This window comes from Nicotiana tomentosiformis, chromosome 4 (genome assembly GCF_000390325.3).
Source record: "Nicotiana tomentosiformis chromosome 4, ASM39032v3, whole genome shotgun sequence".
NCBI lineage: Eukaryota > Viridiplantae > Streptophyta > Magnoliopsida > Solanales > Solanaceae > Nicotiana > Nicotiana tomentosiformis.
In genome coordinates, this window is record NC_090815.1 from 137464149 (window position 1) to 137475898 (window position 11750).

Here is an 11750-nt window from a genome sequence, read left to right on the forward strand (position 1 = left end):
CAACCCCACATCATCACATACCGTTCCTGACAATAGCCACCTTTATCGCTCCTATTGCCACCCTTATCACTCCTATAGCCACACTTATCGCTCCGCCCAAACAATATCAATATCCACCCTTATCGCTCCTATTGCCACCCTTATTGCTACTATAGCCACCCTTATCGCTCCGCCCAGACAATATTCTAACAAACATAACAATAGTGAAATGCCACCCTTATACCCACATAATATCAACGGTGAAATGCCACCCTTATCTCCCCAAAATAATAACTCACACAATACAATAATTTATATGGAATTATTGTGTTGTGTGAGTTATTATTTTGGGGAGATAAGGGTGACATTTCACCGTTGATATTATGTGGGTATAAGGGTGGCATTTCACTGTTGTTATGTTTGTTGGAATATTGCCTGGGCGGAGCGATAAGGGTGACTATAGGGGCGATAAGGGTGGCAATAAAAGCGATAAGGGTGGCTATTGATATTGTCTGGGCGGAGCGATAAGGGTGGCTATAGGAGTGATAAGGGTGGCAGTAGGAGCGATAAGGGTGGCTATTGTCAAGGACGATATGTGATTGTATGGGGTTGTGGTGTTGATGATTTTTATGTGATGTTGTGATTTTTCTTGTGTTTATTTTTATGCCTTGTGCAATTGGTCTTGATAATAGTAAATTGATAACAATCTGTTTTATGTTGAAATTGAGAGCATGTGGCTATTGCCAGGCGGATTATAAAATGAAATGTAGGCATGAGGTGCCATGAGTAAATAATGAGGATATTTGGCACGTGAATTGTCCGTGCAGTTGTGATATGAAATATGGGCACGAGGCGCTGTGATGAAATGATAATGATAATTGGCACGTGAATTGTCTGTGCAGCTGTGATATGAAATGAGGGCACGAGGTACGGGAAAAATATGATGATTTAATTATGGGCACGAGATGCCGTGGAAATATGAAAATGGGCTGGGACCCGTATTTTTATGATTATGAAATGAGGTGTCACATGATGACTTTTTAATTGAAAGAATTATATTCAAAATATTTATTTGGAAAGATGTTTACTTAGAAAGTATTATATAAAAGAATTGTATTTGAAAGATATAAATTTATATTTGAAAAGATTTATTGAAAGAATTATATTTGAAAAATAATTATTTGAGAAAATTATATTTGAAAGAGAGTTATCTGGAAGAATTATATGTGAAAGACATTTATTTGAAGGAATTGATTTAATTGGATGTAATTGTGTTTATTAATTGTTGAGTGATATTAATGATTATCTTGTTGTCTGTTGTGCATATCACTGGTTGTTTTATCCTGCCCTTATTATTATTTATTTCCTATTATTTTGTATATTATATTGCACAGGTTATTAGACTAGTGAGTGTCTTGACTGTACCTCGTCTCTACTCCATTGAGGTTAGTCTTGATACTTACTGGGTACCAACCGTGGTGTACTCATACTACACTTCTGCACATTTTTGTGCAGAGCCAGGTATTGGAGACATCGGACTTGAGCAGAGTTAAAGCGAGATCCTAAGATTCAAGGTAGAGTTGCTTAGTCGTCGCAGTCCCTTGGAGTCTTTTTATTTCATTGTACTGTTAATTTGTAATCAAACAATATTGTATATTCGGTCCTCGTGATCATTCCATGTATTCAGTTAGAGTTCGTGACTCAGTACTATCAGTCTTGGGAGGTTGTATATCGTAATTATTTCCGCTATTAGTTTTGATTACTAAAAACAAAAATGGCTTCAAAATGTAATTGAAATCAGCTTACCTAGTCTTAGAGACTAGGTGTCATCACGACGCCTGTGGTGGGATTTTGGGTCGTGACAAGTTGGTATCAGAGCTCTAGGTTCATAGGTTCTACGAGTCACGAACGAGTCTAGTAGAGTCTTGCAGATCGGTACAGAGACGTCTGTACTTATCTTCGAGAAGCTACAGAACTGTTATGAAATTTCCATTTCTTTCATTCTTGTCGTGCAGAATTTGTTGAATTTGGAATTTGTGCCTTTGTATATCTATTTTCTCACAGATGGTGAGAACACGTGCTACCGGGTCAGCTGAACAGACATTTGCACATACTGTTGGGGCCGTAAGAGGCCGGGGCCGAGGTAGAGGTCGATGAAGGGCACGTGCTGCAACTAGAGCACCTGTCAGAACAACAGTTGAGGAGCCACTAGTAGCTCCAGTTGGGGGACAGGTACCAGAAGCACCTGTTGTTACCCCCGGACTTCAGGAGACTTTAGAACAGTTCCTGAGTATGTTTGGTACATTAACTCAGGAGGGATTGATTTCTGTAGCACCAAATATTCCACATATTGGGGGAGTAGCTCTGACTCCTACCACAACTTCAGAGCAACAGGTTCACGTTGGTCAGGTTTCGGTTGTAGCACCGATACAACCTGTTATTCTGGTTCGGCCTGAGGTCAGGCCCGAGGCATCAGAAGAAGAACAAAAGAGACTTGAAAGGTTTAAGAGGTATAGTCTACCTACTTTCAGTGGCACAGCTAAAGAGGATGCCCAAGAATTTCTAGAAAATTGTCAACGTATTCTCCGCACCATGGGTATTGTGGAGGTGAGCGGAGTTGCCTTTACTACATTTCAACTGTCAGGCGCAGCATATCGGTGGTGGAAAATCTATGAAGAAGGTAGACCGGCCGATGCCACACCACCAACTTGGGCTCAATTTTCGGAAATATTCTTGAAAGAATTTGTTCCCCAGACTCTCCGAGATGCGTGGCGTACAGAGTTTAAACGGTTGCGTCAGAACACTATGATAGTATCAGAATATGCTATTAGGTTCAGTGAGTTAGCCCGTCATGCACCTATCTTAGTTCCTACAATCAGAGAACGGGTCCGCAGATTCATTGAGGGGCTCGATTATGATATTAAAATATGCATGGCTCGAGAATTGCAAACTGATACTCCATTTCAACAAGTAGTGGATATTGCAAGAAATATTGAGGGTGTTTTAGGCGAGGAAAGAAAGTCTAAAGAAGGCCAAAAGGTCTCGAAGATCTGGAGGGTTCAGTGGATTTTACTCTTCTCTAGGAGCCATTATAGCGGAGGCTCGAGCAGTCGGTCAGCTCAGTCCGCACATCAAATTACTCGGGGTGCTCCAATTTACAGTGCACCACTAACACAAGATTCTTACAGTGGTTATTCCAGTTATCCGGCACACACTCAGTACGAGCAACCGCGACCTCAGAGGGATTGTTATGAGTATGGTGATACTAGGCATATCATGAGAGATTGTCCGAGACTTGGGAGGGGTGGATTTCATCAGAACACTCCAACTACAAGCTTTATTCCAGTTGATACTCCACGTGCACAGTCAACTAGAGGTGGAGGACATGCGGGTAGTGGGCGCCTAAGAGGTGGAGGCCCGACCCGTTGATTTAATCATTATGATTTGGCTGAGGCCAATACACTATATGGTGTCGTTACAGGTACGATCCTGATTTTTTTTATTATAAAGGGATATTTTCCTTAATTTGATTCGGTTTTGAATATTGAGGTGAGTCCTCCTATTATGCTACACTTATGGGTGAGCTTCGTAAATTTGTGACCCACTTATATGTTTATCCCTGTGGGGAGATTTAAAGATGTGAGCCCGTGTATGTCATTTTATTTTTCGTACACCATTGAGGGCTATAAGACCAAAAGTAATTTTTATTATTCATTATGGCGGGTTTAATGTGTTTCGGAATAATTGATTTTAATTTTTATGAATTATATGCCCTACCGGTATAAGGGTTTATTATATGTTGTGAAAATTGATTATGAAATATATTGAAAAGAAAAAAGAAAGGAAATTAAAATTTTCAGTTGGCACAATGTGCAACATACTTGTGATTCGGAGTTGAGGATGAGATCCTCGTATTTTTACATGATGTGAAATATTTAAACCGGGTTGCAAGTCGTGGTGGAAGTTATGTAAGGACGAGGTCCTTGTGGTGAAATATTTATGAGTTTAAAAATTTTCCCTTTGTGAAATTAATTTGTACAATAATATTAATAGGGAGTCATGCCTGTTAGGCTTATTTGATAACTCTTGTATATTTTTCTGTTCATATACAACCATTTTCGTATTGTAAACATTGAGTTTTAACCTATGAGATGAGTGCCCAGGTGGCGTTAAATGTGACTCATTAATCCGAGTAAACAATCATGAGGTCTTCATGCCTCACATTCTGTTTTCAGTGTTGTGAAAATTCGAAATGAGGTGGTGGTTAATATGAGATTAATTGATGATGTTGGAATTAATTATGAACAACTTTTAAGACCACAGATGTGGTGATGAGCATACATATGATGTGCTTCATGTCCTGATATCATTATGATAATGCAGTGCTTGTAATGCTGAGATTGTGTTATTGATATATACATTGTGGATGTGTTGTTAGGAGTTGTTTTGGTGTTACTCTGGCAGGTGGTTAGGCCCAATTACAGGGGAGACTCTGCCGAAATTTCTGAAAAATTTGGGAGTTAGAAAAAAAAATTTGGGAGATTGAGACGTGCAAAGAAGAGACAAAATTATGTTATGTGTTTGAGGGCAAATGATCCTAAGCAAGGAAGAATGTAACACCCCGAAAAAATTTTGAAGTACTTCAACACTGTCAAGAAAGTTGATGAGTGCGTAGGCACGAGTTGCTACAGCCAGTTGAGACTAATACCGTGCGTTGATGAAAAATCGGACTTTCTGAAAATGTTTGGAGTGTAAGAAATTGGTCTTAAGGTTCACAAATATGGATAAAAAAAATAATCTCAAATGAGATGGTGTTGCCGGACTTACCTCCAATGCAGTAATGTGGGACCAACCGTGAGTATATGTATAAAAGTAAAAATTATCAATTCGGTAACCTCAGAATAATTATTAGCACGTTCATGGACGAACGTTTGTTTAAGAGGTGGAGAATGTAACGACCTGACTTGTCGTTTTAAGAATTTAAGCCCCGTCTGGCGGCATAAGGCCCTAAGCAGCTTCTTAATATGTGTATTGACTTGCGTGCATAGTTGAATTCAGTTACCGGATGATTTGGAGTGATTTGGGACACTTGGTCCCCAAAACGGAAGCTTAAGTCTTAGAATTTTTTTCATAGTAGGAACTGTGTAAAAACGATTCCGGAATAGAATTTTGATGATGTCAATAGCTCCGTATGGGATTTTTGGACTTAGGAGCGTGTCCGGAAAATTATTTGGAGGTCCGTAGTGGAATTAAGCTTGAAATGCCGAAAGTTGAATTTTTGGGAAGTTTGACCGGAGAGTTGACTTTTGAAAAAAGGACCCCGGAATAGAATTTTGAGGATGGCAATAGCTTCGTATGATGATTTCGGACTTAGGCGTATGTTCGAATTTGCATTTGAAAGTCCGTAGGACAATTCGACACATTTTGGCGAAAGTTGAAAAATATAAGATTTTGAAAAAGTACGACCGAAAGGTAAATTTTTGATAACGAGGTCGGATTTCGATTCCGGAAATGGGAATAGCTCCATTAAATCAATTATGACTTGTGTGCAAAATTTGAAGTCATTCCGGATTGATTTGATACGTTTCGGCGCAAAATATAGAAGTTGGAAAATTTGAAAACTTATAATTCGATTCGATGCGCGATTCGAAATTTCGGCGTTGTTTGACATGGTTTGAAGCCTCGACTAAGTTCGTATTGTATTTTGGGACGTGTTGGTATATTTGGTTGAGGTTCCGAGGGCCTCGGGTTGATTTCGGAAGGTTAACGGATCAATTCGGACATGAAGATACGCTGCTGGAATTTTCTGGGCAGCAACATGAACAGTGATTCGCAGATGCGTGAACAGTGATTCGCAGGTGCGTGAACAGCAACCGCATGTGCGAATCTGGGCAGAATGTTAAAGACCAAAAATTGGTCATTTTGCCATTTTCGTTTTTGGATTTTTGGAGTTCGGATTTGGGCGATTCTGGAGGAATTTTTCACAAGCTTGGTTAGGGTAAGTGTTCTATATCCTAAAGTTTTTATATTTTATGAATCCATGATTATATTCATCATTTAATTCGGATTTAAATGGAAGAAATCAAGATTTTTATAAAATCTTTCAAAAACGAAAATTTAAGATTTGGAGGTCGAGTTGTTATCGGATTTTGATAAAATTGGTATGGTTGAACTCGTATCGGAATGGGTGTTCGTATTTCATGAAAATTATGTCGGGTTCCGAGGGGCGAGCCCCGCATTGACTTTTGTTGACTTTTTGGAATAAATTTTTAAGTCGACGCATTATTATCCGAAATTATTTTCGATGAATTTTAATGAAGTTATACAATTAATTTGGTGAGATTTGAGCGGTCCATAGGTCAATTCAAGCAAAAAGACGATTTTTGAATATCGGCAAAATTTTAAAAAGGTAAGTGTCTTGCTTAATCTCGAGTGGGAGAATTTCCCCTTAGGCATTGAGTCTTATGTGTAATTTGTGTAATTGAAAATTATGTACGCGAGGTGACGAGTATGTACTTGGTTTATATGTGCAAATTTTATTGAGTTAAAGTCTTGAACATATTATGTAGTAAATTGGATAATTGTTGGCATATATTTAATCATCTATTTGTCGTACCTAAATCCTTGTTATTGAAACTGTTGTTATATGAAAATTTGATGTGAATGTTATTTGATTATTTATGAAATTCTGTGAATTTACTGGTTTGATAATTATTGGAATTTAATTTCATTTTGGATTCTTTCCTCTGCAATTAATTAATTAAATGAGCTTAAGAAGAGGTGATTATATAATTATTGAAAATTTTAGAGTTAATGAAGGCTTTGCTTTATGTTGAGTAATTTATATCTCTATTAAATATTTTTGGGTGTTATATATATTGTGTGGAGCCTTGGGCTATTTGTTGTGAAATTAATTAATTTTGTTATATCTTTGGAATTTGGTTGTGGCCATTAGGCAAATTGTGATATGAATTGATTTTTGTCATGTTGCCGTGATCATTTCTCATGTAAATTGTTGTATTGTGTGAGTTATTATTTTGAGAAATTATTGTGTTGTGTGAGTTATTATTTTGGGGATATAAGGGTGGCATTTCACTATTAATATTATGTGGATATAAGGGTGGGATTTCACTGTTGTTGTGTTTGTTGGAATATTGCCTGGGCGGAGCGATAAGGGTGGCTATAGGGGCGATAAGGGTGGCAATAGGAGTGATAAGGGTGGCTATTGATATTGTCTGGGTAGAGCGATAAGGGTGGCTATAGGAGTGATAAGAGTGGCAATATGAGCTATAATGGTGGCTATTGTGAGGGATGATATGTGATGATGTGGGGTTGTGGGGTTGATGATTTTTATGTGATGTTGTGATTTTTCTTATGTTTATTTTTATGCCTTGTGCAATTGGTCTTAATGATAGTAAATTGATAACAATCTGTTTTATGTTGAAATTAAGAGCTTGTGGCTATTGTCAGGCGGATTATTAAATGAAATGTGGGCATGAGGTGCCGTGAGTAAATAAAGAGGATATTTGGCACGTGAATTATCCATGCAGTTGTGATATGAAATGTGGGCACGAGGCGCTGTGATGAAATGATAATGATAATTGGCACGTGAATTGTCCGTGCAGCTGTGATATGAAATGAGGGCACGAGGTACCGGAGAAATATGATGATTTAATTATGGGCACGAGGTGCCATGGAAATATGAAAATTGGCTGAGACCCGTATTTAAGAAAAATATGAAAATGGGCTGAGACCCGTATTTTTATGATTGTGAAATGAGGTGTCACATGATGACTTTTTAATTGAAAGAATTATATTCAAAATATTTATTTGGAAGGATTTTTACTTAGAAAGTATTATATGAAAGAATTGTATTTGAAAGATATTTATTTGAGAAAATTATATTTGAAAAGATTTATTGAAAGAATTATATTTGAAAAATAATTATTTGAGAAAATTATATTTAAAAGAGAGTTATCTTGAAGAATTATATGTGAAAGACATTTATTTGAAGGACTTGATTTAACTGGGTGTAATTGTGTTTATTAATTGTTGAGTGATATTAATGGTACTTGTTGTCTGTTGTGCATATAACTGGTTGTTTTATCGTGCCCTTATTATTACTTGTTTTCTATTATTTTGTATATTATATTGCACAGGTTATTAGACTAGTGAGTGTCTTGACTGTACCTCGTCTCTACTCCATTGAGGTTAGTCTTGATACTTACTAGGTACCGACCGTGGTTTACTCATACTACATTTCTGTACATTTTTGTGCAGAGATAGGTATTGGAGATATCGGACTTGAGCAGAGTTAAAGCGGGATCGTAAGGATTCAAGGTAGAGCTGTTTGGTCGTCGCAGTCCCTTGGAGTCTTTTCTTTTCATTGTACTGTTAAATTATAATCAAACAGTTTTGTATATTCGGTCCTCGTGATCATTCCATGTATTCAGTTAGAGTTCGTGACTCAGTACTACCATTCTTGGAAGGTTGTATATCGTAATTATTCCCGCTGTTATTTTGATTACTAAATAAAAAACAAAATGGCTTCAAAATGTAATTGAAATCGGCTTACCTAGTCTTAGAGACTAGGTGCCATCACGACGCCTGTGGTGAGATTTTGGGTAGTGACAAAAATGGGCTCAAAATGTCTGAGCCCCGACTTCTTAACTATTCTGCTCAGACAGGTTTTTCGCACCAGCGGCTTTCGCACATACGGAAAAGCCTCGCAGGTGCGAGGTTTTTCCTCTTGGACTGGCTCCGCACCTGCGCCCAAAGGACCGCACATGCGCGTCCGCTTCTGCGCCCAATTCTTTGCATCTGCGATGGCCGGGCATATCCTCCCCCTTCGCACATGCGGCTGGTGGCTCGCACCCGCGAGCTCGCACCTGCGGCTGACCATGCGCAGGTGCGATCATACCAGAAGCTGGAAGCTTCAGCTCTTCCTCAAAATTCCAAAATTGATCTGAGCCTCGTCCGGTTAACAGTTGGGGCCCCCGGAGCCCCGTCCGAACATACCAACACGTTTGAAATCATAAAATGGACTCGCTCGAACTCTCGGAACGTGTAAAACAACATCAAATCTAAGAAAAACACCCCAAACCAAATTGAATCAAACTTAAGAACTTCAAGTTCTTCAAATTACTTCCAATATGCCGAAACGTACTTAAACTATCCGGAATGATACAAAATTTTGCGTGCAAGTCTTAAATCACTATACGGAACTATTCCCAAACTCGAAATTCCAAAAGGAATTCAATTTCTCAAAAACTACTCCAAACCAAATTTAAAGAACTTTAAACCTTCAAATAGTTAATTTTTACTATTAAGCGTCAAAACGCTCCTGGGTTATCCAAAACCCGATTCGGACATACGCCAAGTCCAAAATCATCATACGAACCTATTGGAACCGTCAAATCCCGATTCCGTGGTCGTTTATTCAAAATATTGACGGAAGTCAAACTTGTCCATTTAAAGCTAACTTAAGGAACCAAGTGTTCCGATTTCAACCCAAACGCTTCCAAATCCCGAACCAACCATCCCCGCAAGTCATAAATTAATAAAAGCATGTTCGGAGAGTTTTATTTTAGGGAACGAGGCTCTAAAGGTTAAAATGACCGGTTGGGTCATTACACACACAACACAACAATTTATATGGGAAATTATCACGACAACATAACAAAATCAATTCATATCAGAATATCCCCAATGGCCACAACCAAATTCCAAAGATACAACCAAATCAATATATTTCACAACAAATATCCGAAGGTTCCACATAATGTGTATAACACCACAAAAATAATCAACAGAGATAGAAATTATTCAGCATAAATCAAAGCCTTCATTAATCCAAATTTAAATAATTATGTTAACGCTTCTTCTTAAACTTGCTTAATTAATTATTTGCATAGGGAAAATTCAAAATGAAATTAAATTCCTAGAATTATCAAACCAACAAACTCACGGAATTACATAAATATTCAAATAACAATCACATTAAATTGTTATATAAAAACAAGTTCAACCAACAAGGATTTAGGCATGGCAAATAAATGATTAAATAAATGCCAACAATTATCCAATTTACTATACAATGTGCCTAAGACTTAAACCGAATATATTTTGCACATACAAGCTCGAGTACGTACTTATCACCTCGCGTATACGGCTTTTCACATTTCATAAACGGCACATAAGACTCGATGCCTAAGGGGTAATTCCCTCACTCGAGATTAGGCAAGACACTTACCTTTTTGAAGTTAGGCCGATATTCCGAAATAGCCTTCTTGCTTGAATTGACCTCCGAATAGCTCAAATCTATCCAAATTAATTGTACAACTTCATTAAAATTCATCGAAAATAATTCTGGATAATAATACGTCAACTTAAAATTTTATTTCAAAAAGTCAACAGAAGTCAACGCGGGACTCGCCTCTCGGAACCCGACATAATTTTCATGAAATCCGAATACCCATTCCGATAAGACTTCAACTATACCAATTTTATCGAATTCCAATAACAAATCGACCTCCAAATCTTAAATTTAAACCAAGAGAGTTTTCTAAATGTTTCAACCCAATTCACTAATTTAGTGATAAAAACAACAATAGATTCATGTAATTTAACCAAAATCAAGTTAAGAATTCTTACCCCAATATTTTCCTTGAAAGACTCTCGAACAATCGCCTCACCCGAGCTTCCTTAGTCCAAAAATGGAAGAATGACACGAAATTAGACTTTATTCTGCTGCCCAAGGGTTTATTCTTCGCGTTCGCGAGACTCCCCTCACGTTCGCGATGAACAAATTCTTCAAAAGTCATTTTCAAACTCTTCTCAGATAGCCTCTAGTATAATGGTCATAACTTTTGGTACAAAAATTCAAATGATGAATGGTTTGACTTTATGAAAACTAGACTCCAAGGACTATAATTTTTATTTGTTTCTCATCTCCCAATCCCTTATAGATTACGAGATATAAGCTTCCACAATTAGCCTTGCATAACAGCGATTTCAGAACTCTTCCCGAACAGCCTATAGTATATCTATCATAACCTTTTGTACACAACTCCAAATAATAAATGTTTTACCTTTCTGAAAAGTAGACACAAAGGGTTGCAACTTTTATTTTTGGATCATCTCCAAATTCCTTATAGATTGTGATATATGAGCCTCTAAAATCAAACGACGAACAACAAAAGTTCCTTCTTCGCGAACGCGAGAACCTCTTCGCGAACGCGAAGAACAAAGTCCCAACAGCAAAATTTCTTCGCGAACGCGAGAGAGTCCTCGCGAACGCGAAAAACAACACCAGAACCAGCAACCAGCAGCATCAAAACACCCAAACTTGGTCTGAAACCACCCCGAATCAAACCCGAGGCCCCCAGGACCCCGTCCAATCGTACCAACCAGTCCCAATACATAACACGAACCTGCTAGAGGCCTCAAATCACATCAAACAACATCAAAGCCACGAATCATACCCCAATTCAAGCCTAATGAACTTTGAAATTTCAAATTTTATATCTTGTGCCGAAACACATCAAATCAATCTGGAATGACTTCAAATTTTGTACACAAGTCATAATTGACATAACGAAGCTATTCCAATTTCCAGAATCGGATTCCAGCCCCGATATCAAAAAGTCAACCCCCGATCAAACTTTTCAAAAATTAAATTTTTGCCATTTCAAGCCAAATTCCTCTACAGACCTCCAAATAATTTTTCGGACACGCTCCTAAGTCCATAATCACCATACGGAGCTATTGAC